This window comes from Chionomys nivalis, chromosome 7 (genome assembly GCF_950005125.1).
Source record: "Chionomys nivalis chromosome 7, mChiNiv1.1, whole genome shotgun sequence".
In the NCBI taxonomy this organism is placed as follows: domain Eukaryota; kingdom Metazoa; phylum Chordata; class Mammalia; order Rodentia; family Cricetidae; genus Chionomys; species Chionomys nivalis.
The window spans coordinates 27786059-27798218 of NC_080092.1; positions in this window are offsets into that span (position 1 = coordinate 27786059).

The following is a 12160-nucleotide window of genomic DNA, read 5'->3' on the forward strand; positions in this document are numbered from 1 at the left end:
ACGTTGAGGGCGGACTGCAACAGAAAAGATTTGAGGAGCAAAATCGAGATTCAAAAACCAAGTCCACCAATAAATACTTTTTTTTCTCTAAATTTTATTTATCATCATCATTACTATTGTATGAGGTGTATGGGTAACACAAAGACTGAATGGAAAGGGTATAAGAGATTTGTTGGAGCAATGTGAAGGTGAATGGATAGTATTAAGATCCCTTAGGTTATCATATTACAGTGGGGCATCAGGACTCTGTGTAGAAGAGGTACCAATGTCTTCTAGACAAAGACAGGAAAACAACTGCTGTTGAACCTTTTTTTTTTTTTTTTTTTTTTTATGGTGGCAGAGGTAGAAGAACACACTAGGGAACCACAAGGTAGCTTAGCCATAACAAAGTTAGGAGGACATTAATAGGTCTTGTTCAACGCTGTCAGAAAATGGGCAGTATCATTTTAACTATTACAATAAGTTTATCTAGAGAAGACTTAAGGCTAAGCCTGTAAGTAAAGAAATAGTCATCTCTCATACCAGGATGCTTATGAGTATTTCTATAGTTTGTTTCATAATATGTTTTTAGGTTGAGACAAAACTTCAGAGAGATCTTGGCTCTCACTGTACTTTATCATAGTCACGGACTGGACTTAAATGATGACGTCAGGTGAGACTGGTTCCAATAGGAAGACACCATGGTTTAGCCCTGTGTTCCAGTCAGTTGCTAAGACCAATGAAGACACTTATTGGTGTATCAGTCTTTTTCTCTGTTACTGGGTACTGTGCACCCTCTTTAGCAACATGAGTTGTGGGGTCATGCTTGAATGTCTGAATACTTGCTCCCCAGTGGGTGGCATTATTTTAGTGGACTATGGGACCTCGGAGGCATAGTTAAATGTCATAGGCCCCCAAGGGTTGGCCTTGAAGGTTATCCTAGTTCCTGTTCTAATATAGCTCTGCTTCTTGATCCACCGGGATGTGAGAAGCTGCCACCTCAAGCTCCTCCGACTATGAATGAGTACCTCTGGTTGCCACTTTCCAACCCAAATGGGCTATACCCACTGAAACCAGGAGCCAAAAATAACCCTCTGTTCCTTACGTTGCTTTTCTCGGGCACTTTTTATAAAAAATACCAATAAGAAAGTTATTCTACTGGATATAATATAAGCCGAGACTTAATGATGTCCAGAAGTAGAGAACTCAGCTAGATTCCAAAACTTCTCCCACACATGACCCCTTTCATGAGAAAAAGTTTTACATAACCCCAAATAAATGGATATAAAATATATATAACACTTATAAATCATGAAGAAATTTATCTTAAAACACAACTTAAAAGCATAGATAAATATATATGTATAAATAATTTTATCATTGTTAAAGACAAAAGCAAATATTCATACTAATGAGATGGATATGCTGATTTATATTTACAGAAAGAATTAAAACCTGAATGAATATTGAATACTGCAGGATATAGAGTATCTTTACCATTTTTCAGACTGGTCAATGTTTTGATTATATAATCATCAATGCTAAAAATACTCCTTTGCATAAATACATAATACAAAATGACAGAAGTATGTTTAGGGCCATTAAAGAAATTGTTGGGAATTAGGCCCTGATTACAAGTCTAAATGCATTAAATGATTTGTGATGAAACTCAAGTCTGCAACTCAAAGAGCAATTTTTGAATGTCTTTTAGATTTAGTCATTTTATCTTATGTATGAGTGTCTCACTCGTATATACTTATGTGTGCCCCATGCAATCCTGCTTCCACCTACCACAAGGTTAGGAATGAGAGTGGGATTCCTTGGAACTGGGGTTACAGATGAAAGTAAGCCATTATGTGGGTACTGGAAGTTTAACCTGTTCTTCTACAAGAGCAACAAATTAACTGGTGAGTCAACAGACAATTAAAAATAAAAAAATAACCCTAAATATCATGACATAATATAATCAAAAGATGTCCTAATTTGATATCTGTACATTGAGGAATAGCATCTGAAAAGTATTAAAAGTCTTTGTTTTCTTTAATTAAACAATCAGGCTTCTAGATGAACAAAAAACTTTGTAGAAGAAACGCTACAGTTCACAGCAGCCTATAGTCTTTATTCTGAGCTGAGATTTCAGGCAACGTGGATTGGTGTGCATGGCATGAGTGTGTGTACAGTGCAAAGGGCACATGCTGTGTGTGCAGAACAAAGTCTGCAGGGAAGCTCCAAGATCCCTCACAGCCAGATATTGCCAGAAACACCTTGGATGTATTGCACATCTAATTGTCAATTAATTTGGAGGTTGCACATTCTGAAACCATTTACTATGCCGACATTTGCAGGACCCCTACATTCAGTCATGATGGTCATCATGACCCCAGCGTCAGAAGGTGTAAACTCACCTCTACAGAGGAAGTGACTACACCGCCAAACATTAGAGCATGCGACCTGAAAACCATCACACAAATAGAGACCATTACTATCCTAGTTTAATCAAAGGAGACCAGACTGAGGACAGGTCTATAAAAATGTAGTTGTCCATCAGAGCTAGCAAGTAGAGTGGAGATCAAACCTTACATCCATCTCAGGGACTTTCACCAGGACATCATGAGGGATCCAGAAGCAGGAGTCCTACAGAGGAGACAGCATCCATGCTGTTGTGAGCTTCCAAGAGAATGTCTGACTTTGATCCCTAGAGATCTTGATTTAAGGGATCTGTCTCCGACCTGGGCATTAGTTCATTTCCAACACACCTTGGGTCCTTTAAGTGTGCAGCAGATTTGAACACTAATTAGTGTTGTAGGAGAAGCGGTCTAAACTCCGACTGGAATGATCGACGGCAATGAATACCTGTCTTACCTGTCTTATGCAGAGTTGGGGGTCAGAAATCATGTTATTTTGCAAATTTGGTGGATTCATTCATGAAAATAATAACAATAATAATAATAATAAAAAACCAAACCCATAAGTGAACACTCTTTCTCCCAAGAAAGCCTTCCAGCAGCCAGTGTCCCCAAACTCCCTGAGCATGGTGGCAACTGAGAATGATATGAGGGAGAACAAAGACTTTTTTAATCTTGCCACTAAGTGGGGAAAGAAATGAGCCACCTCTGAGAGGCAGAGTGTTTTGCATAGGGAAAGAGGAAAGACCCGTGTGTCTCTCTCCTCTCCTGCTCCAAAGCAGAAAAATTAGGCAGTGTCCCTAATCCTTCCTCCCAACTAAGTAGACACAAAAGTGCACTTGGGGATGGGCATTTCGTCCTTTAGTGCCTGGGGTGGGTAACAATTGGACCCGTCAGCTGGAGAAGCAAGCAGAATTATACCAGAGTAAAATGAAGGTGGCGATGGCGTGATTAAAACGGTTCACGTTGCTCTCCCAAAATAGGCATTGCTCAATTTGAACAGAAGGCATGTTGACAGCTACCACAGAGGCACAACACAAAAGCTCACGCAAGTTGCAAAACAACAAAAGGTATTAAACCTTATCAAGGCTTGATAGTTCAATTGGTCTTCAAATGGCAGGACTGTCTCCCTCACAAGCCTTGGCAGGAAGTGAGTTCGGGGCAGGGTAAGACTCTGACATCGGGGCCACACCTAGGGAACTGAAAATGACTACATCCCCATTCAGTGGACCCTTCCCCTTCTTCTCAACAACAAAAATGTTTTTCAAGAAAATTATCCGTTTGCCTCAGTTCTTGTGGCCAACTAGCTGGTAAAACATGTCCCGAGCATAGAAGACACCTTGCTCAGAGGCTTGGTGTGTGTGATGAGGTATTTACAAAGGACTGACGAGTGAAGTTTCAAATTTTAAGTATCTGTATGTATGAACGCAAGCATGATTGTACATACCAACATAGGATATCATATATCCTAGGCTGACCTCAAACTTACTGTGTAGCAGGGATGGCCTCTATGTGTAGCAGGGATGGCCTCTAACTTCTAGTCTTCCAGCTCTCACCTCCTGAGTGCTGGATTATAAGCATGTGCCAATATGTCTGGTTTACGCAGCTCTTGGGGTTCAAATCCAGGCCTCTGTGTATGTGAGATAAGCCTTTTATCAACTGAGTTACAGCCCTGGACCTAGTTATATATGTATTTGAATGTACTTCTGAAAACACATATATTCTCAATTATACACGTGATAAACGTTGCTGCTAAAAATGAGCGTAGACTCAAGAAAATTGGTAAATAAATGCCAAAAGAAATCACAAAACATGATAGGAGCAGGAGACACAAGTAGCAGACCTAAACTAAGTGCTTCCAAGCCAGGTTTTAGCTCTCCTTCCAGGGGTAATTTGGGACACTGTTCACCCCCTCTTAGCTTCCGTTTCCTGAGGTTGGCCAAAGGCATCAATGGAGTTGTCAATGGCCTCCATAAAGTCACTCCAAAAAGTTACTCTCCAAGGCCCAAAGATCTGAGACCAAATTGGGTGCCATAAAGTATTGAGAAGAAAGAAGGTTAAGTAAAAATACACCCCCACCAATCAGCTGGTCGGTTTGTGGTCATTTCTCCCGAAGAACCCAACAAAATTAATAGCGACCTGTTGACATGGAATGGTGCCCCACAACTTCCACACTCTGTCTCTCTCTTCTTTATTATGTGACGTTATCACGATGGGACCCTGTGGTCACAGAGAAACAGATTAGTCTTGAATAGCTTATTCTCTGAATTCCCTGCATTCAACCTGTCTTGTGTTTGAATTTCTGGTTATCATTCAGCGACAAAAACATGGTGGATAACTGAAGTGACATTAGGAAGCATCAGTTGTCCTAAAATACAGATGGTAATACCTCTCATTGTATATTACCCTTCTCTATGAGCAGAGGCTATGTTTGCTTTGATTCACTGTGTCAGGTCCTCAGTGTGTCTTCTGAATGAATGAAACAGTGTGGGGACACAACGAGCTACTTGACAACTAATGCTCACTACGTAGAATAATGCCTGTGTTGATATTTATTGTGGATATCTGCTTTGGTAACTGCTAAACCATTGGCTTTTGGAGCAAAGCAAAACATATTGCTAAGCTTAAGTCATAGTCATATCCAGCATCACCCTGGTTTGACTTAGAGATGGAACGATGACCTCATCAAAGCAATGAGATGTTGGCTAGGGGTTCTGAAAAGAGAGCATCAGTAAGAATGTCCATCTAGAGCTACTGAAGTCATCCCGTGAGCATGTGGCACATGATGTAGGAGGTCGTGCCAAGGGACAGGGCACGGTGCAAAGTGAGGTGAACACCATGCTGATCACAACAATACATTTTGTATCAAGTAGCGGTAAGGTCATTTCCACCTTGAACTTACTGATTAAGTAAGCCCATCCCAAAGCTTGTTTGTTTTGGTCCTGGTAACAGTGAGCCGCCTCAACCACAAGAAGGAGTCTTGATATTGGCCCCATTGCCAAAACAACAAAACTTAATATCAAACACCTGCAAGTCCTCAGTATAACGTTTCCATTTTCCTGAGGGGAGATGGACCCCCTTCAAACTGTGAGCCAAAATAAACCCTCCTTTTTTTAAGTTGCAGCTTGTCAGGTATTTGGTCATAGTCATGAGAAAAGTAACTGATATTTCAGGATTATATACAGAGTAGATAGGAAATAATGCTACAACCACACATCCTGGCATAGTCTGAACATGTGTCCTGTTCAGCACATTGTTTGAAAACATCTAATAAAACAGGGGCAGTCTCAGGTGCGCAGTAAGTGATAATGTTGACAGTTGGCAATGTTTGGTCACTTACTGCTGACTCCCCTCTCTCAATCCTCTCTCTTATATTTCTCATTTTTTCAGATGTGAAAACCAAGATTCTCTAACATTAACTAGCTTTTTCAGAGTCTGCAAAGCTGGGAAGTTGACAGAAAAGAATTCCCCTTATAACTGCATCTTGCTCACTAGATTACATATACTATGGCCACTGTGGTGAAAGAGATGTGTCACAAATGTTTCAAACCATTTTCATCTTAAAACAATCACTGTTCACTCCCATGAACATAACTAGGAGCTTTGGGTCAAAGCCCACACTAGGAATGACATTAAACCCCTAAGAGCATTGGTGTCCATTGGATAGGAAGTTATTAACTATTGTTGTGCTGTGCTTCAGAACGCATTATTTGTGGCATCATGTTGGGTGACATAACTTTTCCTGGGGAGATGCAGCACACACATGTACTCACCCCAGAAAGGGAACCCATGGCAGACTGAAGTCAGATACTACCAATACTACCAAAGCCCAACTTGGTGAGCCATGAGCTTTATTGTGGTTACTTACAGAAGGATGGGTGAGGAGTTACTTACAGGAACAGGAACAACTCAGAGACAGCTGCATCACCAAGGTCCACCCCAGCATGGGTGACATCTCACAAAAGCTGGGAACCTGGAGGACACTGCACAGCCTGCAGAGAGAGCTGAACAGTCCGGGGAGTGGCCTTTCCAGGTGCCTCAACTGTCTAAACCTCTTCTGGACAGCTTGGCTCATTTCTGCTTCCTCCAGGCAGCTGGTCTGGTCTCAGAGTCTTCTTTGCAGCTTGGCTTCTCTGGGTTTCAGAGGAATTCTCAGTTTTTATTGCTTACTCTGGCAGGGAGGGGCCTCATGAGTCTGGTCAATTTTAGAGAGTTCTTGAAGTTATTTTGAGTTGTTTACCTTCCTGCGTAAGGAGCTCCTCTACAGGATGGAATGTTTCCATCTCAGAGAAATCCGCTACACAACAAACCACATACAAATACATACCAAATGCTATGGTTGAGGGTCATTGGTTTGAATCAGTGGCTCTCAACCTGTGGGTCATGGCATCAAACAAACCTTCGCAGGGGTCGTATATGAGAGATCCTGAATATTAGATATTTACATTATGATTCATAACTAGCAAAATTACTGCTATTAAGTAGCAACAAAATTTTACGGTTGGGGGGAGTCACCACAACATGAAGAACTGTATTAAAGGGTCACGGCATTAGGAAGGTTGACTGCCACTGGCAACTAAAGATCAACATGGGAAAATCATGCTGACTCTCTCCATTTCCATCATCACCATTCAGTATCCTTTATGGATCAGTTTTTCCTGACTAAAGTCAGTCTTCATAATTCCTAATAAAATGGAACCAACATACCTTGGTTCCCTTTATGCAAGTAAACAAGAAACAATTCACAGAGGTAGGACAGTTTTCCTAAACCAACAAGTTCTTTTATAAAGATATATATATATATATATATATATATATATATATATATATATATATATATTTGATTTTTCGAGACAGGGTTTCTCCGTAGTTTTTGGTTCCTGTCCTGGAACTAGCTCTTGTAGACCAGGCTGGCCTCGAACTCACAGAGATCCGCCTGCCTCTGCCTCCCGAGTGCTGGGATTAAAGGCGTGCGCCACCACTGCCTGGTAAGATATATATATTTTTTTACAATTATGCATTGGTGCAATCCATGGCAGTACATTGCCCACAGTGGCCATAAAGGGCATCAGATTCCATGGAATTACGGTTTTGGAGCTATTCCATTAGCTGGGAACCAACTCAGATCCTCTGAGCTAGTAGTACCTGCTTGTAGCTGCTGAGCTATCTCTCCAGACTCCGCAACAAGCATCACTTAATCCTCACATGGGCGCCACATGCTTTTACACTGACTGAACACTGCTGTGGTCATAGCTCAGTCCTGGGGAACCTGTCATGGGTCGGAGCCATTGCTCTACTGACACAAGACGTACTTGAGAAGGAAGTAAATCACGTGTGCTCCAGCTGGCACACTATTCATCTCATGACAAGGTTTAAGTGGAGCGCAAACGAGCAAAGCCAAGCCTGGCAGGCTCCATCTCCGTTTTCAACTCCCTCCTTTCTGCTACACTTTCCATTACTCTCAGGGCTTTATTATCTTAAGAGGTTAATATTTGTCCATTTAAATGGAGAAGGCCATGTAACTCACTCAGCATAATGCTTTTATAATCTCAATCACCGAGTGATATGACATTGGCAAGACAAGCGTGCTTCGTTTTCCTAAGCTGTGATCCCTCGCCCAAATAACTTTGTTAATGTAGTATCAGAGGCAGCTGTCGTATAGAGGGTTCATTCAAAGAGTTATTCTTCTTAGTGTTAGGAGTCTGTCAGGGACCAATTCATTTCCTTTAAGTACCAGCGACCTGAAAGAGGAGGAGATCTTTTCTTAGTTGACTTCTACTGACAAATGGACCTGTCTAGAGTCTCCTGAGAAGGGCTTCTCAGCTCGTGAAATGCCCAGATGAGACTCACCTGTGGCATGTTTGGGTGAGATTATCTTGATTTTTTTTTATTGATGGATGAGGACTAAGCCCACCATAGGTAGAGCCACTCCCTACGCAGATGGTCCTGGACTCCATAGGAAAGCTAGTTAAGCAGGAACGCATTGAGCTGTGCCCCGCCCCAGCTTTCTATTTTAGGTTCCTGCTCTGACTCCTCCCAATGATGGACTACAACTTGGAAGTGTAAGATGAAACAAGCTCTTTCATGCTCTAAAGTTGTTCTTTTGGTCAGATTATCTTTCCATAGCGCTAGAGCTGAAACAAGAACTGACCTAAAATATGAGTAGGATGCCATCCCAAAGGAAATGATTCCCCCATCCTATTCTAAAGTTTTGATAATAATCCTAGCAAACCAGCAAACGCACATTTCTTGGACATTTGTTTACAGATTGATAACAATGAGACTAGGCAGCGAGCACGAGAAAAGAAACAGAGAGTGTCATTGCCTTACTGCAAGATGCTTCCTCTCACTGGAGAGAAGAGATGTGGAGACAGCTCACTAGGCAGGCTTAGTTTAAAGTGATCTGTTTGTAGCTCAGCACCATGTGGGTAATACAGATAGATGAGAAAAGGGAGGCAGTTAATGGAGTTTGAGTGACATGGTGGCTGTCTGGGAGGTAAGGCTTATAGGGACTAGAAAGAAACAAAATCAAGCAAAGTACTCATCCTCCATCTTTGGCTTGCAACCAAAGAGGATACAATCGGGAATAAACTTCTACCAGCATCCCTGAAAGAAAGAGAGGGAAGGAAGGCATTCTAGATTAGAGAACTTGAGATCAGGCATGAGAGGATAGCACCCAGGCATCCTAAGCAGACGCAGACAGGGTATAGGTACCACAGAGACTGTGATGTGAACTCTAGCAAAGAGCTTTGCTCCTTGACTTTGAAGTGTTCCCACCCCGTATACTGATGGCTGCATTTCCTTGAATCTACTTTAGTGACTGACATTCAACCAAAGCCAATTCTACCTCTCAGAAAACCCTGGGAATTTGGGGAGGTAGTTTAATTTTTACTTCTGTCTAAAGCGGTGGGAGATAGGTGGGTTCAACAGTATCTCATGACTGCCAAATCGCCTGCGATGATGCCCAGGACTCGCACAAACCATTGCCCAATCCAGGCTATCAACAGTTGTCTAGACTGCAAAACCTTGACCTCACAGATGTGCAGCATGTAACAGTGGCTACACTATGTTGCTCCAAAGCACTAGATGGTCTGTTCTCCCAGCACCCATTTGTTGCATTTTAAGCATAGATTAAAAAAATAAATATACAGCAATATTAAGTTTGCAACAAAGCCGAGTGAGCTCAGAGATTTCCTCCATGTCTCTCTAGTCCTGTGTGGTTTTCCATTGCAGAATGGTCTGCAGAATCTGAAATCTGTGGCTCTTGTGCACTGTACAACTCGTTCATGTTACATTAGAAGTACATGCGGGGTAGAGAAGGGCAGGCCTTGCCTGTTTGTGGAGAAACATTCAGAACCCCCTATCTACGTCAGACTCTCACAATTATTTTCTAGGATGGACAGAGGAGAATCCAAGGCACTTGAGACGGACTGACTTCAAAGAGACTCCTCCTTGCTGGACATTCAAATGCCTTTGTGGCCATTCCTCATTTTCCCAAGGAGTGCTGGGTATCAGCTGATGGGAGAGGTGAGCCATAAAAAAAAAATTCTGGATTCCATTCAATGCAATTCCATTAGGGGTAGAAATGACTGGCTGAAACCCGAGGAAAGGAAATCACTTAAACAGACCAACAGCTGGGCCCCGATGACATCACTCCAGCAAATCAAAGGAAATGAGCTAATCAAATATGCATAAAAAGCCTTTTGGTTTGCTTGCTTAGAAAGTTATAATTTGCTTTTAAGTGAGAGGTGAAAAAAAAACTAATCTCTTTGAAATTTGTTGGCCCTGATATTTTTGCTTCTTTAGATTGTTTTCAGTTATTAAAGCATGTGTGAGAAGAAAATGCTGCAAACGTCCTCAGCTTCCTGGGTGTTAGAAGGCATTATCAAAGGACTGCTGTTTTCACGAGTCCCTGTTAGACGCTACATGTGTGATAGCACCACTGGACACCGTCATCCTCACTGAAGAATAAATAAATAAAAAGAGCCACCCCTGGGTATTCTCACACTATCTCCTGGCTTTCTTTTTCTGTGGTAGGCAATTGGGTGTCCACTGCAGCGATGAACCATATGTGTGCATCAAATTAAAGTTGAATTGTGGGTAAAATTAGAATTAAATAGTGTTAAGTAAAAGAGCCAAGAGGCAGAGAATTCAAAGTCACAAACTCTGTTTAGGGCAAAGCAAGACAATCCCACAACTCCCCAAGGATGGAGGCAGGAGATGGTGGCAGACAGGCCTGGGGCTTGGGGATACTGGTATCATCAGGGAAAGCACACAAGGAGCTGAAGTGTTTAGACTTTCCTCAACTCTGTCTTTTGCTTCTTCTGGCTTCTGATGACAGAGCTGAGCTGAGGAAAGTGGGCTGCATGCGGGCACTACTTTCAGAGACCCAGCAGAGTCCTTTGGGGGCAATTTTTTGGACGCTGTTAGAGAAGGCTGTTAGCTCTGACCCTCGGAGGAGTAAGACGTGGAGAGAGGAAGGGTGTGGCTGGTCCAGATATCTGTGAGACATGCTCTTCCATTTAGATCATCCAGCAGCCAGCCAGATGCCAGCTCAGGTACGCCTAGGGATGACTGTTGAATCATCAATACTGTGCTTGGAAAGCTGGATATGATCTCTTCTTTGAGTGGAATTTTAAGTGTGCATCACAGCATTATCATCTATGGCCTAACTGTGTTCCACCAGGTCTCTCAAACGTGTCCATCTTGTATAGGAATATTGCACCGAGCAACTCCTCATTTACCAAAACCTCCCGTTCCCTTCTCCAGCATTCTCCTGACACTTCATGAAAGCAGAATTACGGAAGAGCTCATCTTCCTGTACCTAACTAGCGCTATGGTTTCAATGTTTTCTTCACATCATGGGGAATCCTAACCTCTGCTGTGGAGACAGAAGGATGAAAAGCCTACTGGGAAATGATGAAACCGTGGGGTTTTACCCAGGTGTGAGGGGAGCTAATCTGGATATTTTTTTGCTCTGTTCCCTGTAGTGCTTCCTGTGATGGCACAGAGCTCAGGGCACCACCTTGACACACACAGAGAGAGCATCCTTCACCAGACCATCCTCTTGGACTCCCGGACCTTTATTGAATATGAACTGCCCCTTGTTGAGCAGCTTGTTATCATGGCATAAACAGATGGAGTGCTTTAGTTTGATTTCAAAGGATTCCTTTTAATGGGGTCCAGGTGCACACCCTAAAGTTCCAGATCCCAACATATCTGCCTCGTAGCTTGGAATTGGGCTAGGTTATCTGCATATGGGAAGCCCTCCTTGAACCCCCACAACTTGAGCCCCTCAATTCATGCCACCCTTCCTAGAGAAAGGAATTTTCCTGGTGACTTCATTATAATATAACAATACATTTCCTGCCTTTGTTTTTATTAGGGGCGTGTCCTTTCTTTTCAATTGAAAGAACATAGACAGTTGTTCAGAATACCAATCTCTATAGAAGGGTCCCAAAAATGTTTTCCTCTGCAATTCACACCAAAAACCCCCAAAACATCATGATTGAAAACTGGGCATTTTTCAAAAGCTCTATGTCAGTAACCAACCCGCAGATCATGTTGAATAGCAATACTCATCGGGAAATGCAACTCTACACCACAGTGACATTTTCCAGTGTGCACATTAGGCTGAACACTGTCAAAATTCCCAGGTAGTATAGTACCAAGTGTGGGTGAGGATGAGCTACAGGATGGTATGAGTGCTGTAGCTGTCAGCATGGTGGGCACTCGAATATGGGAAATGAAAACTACCTCCCCACCCGGCCGCTTTA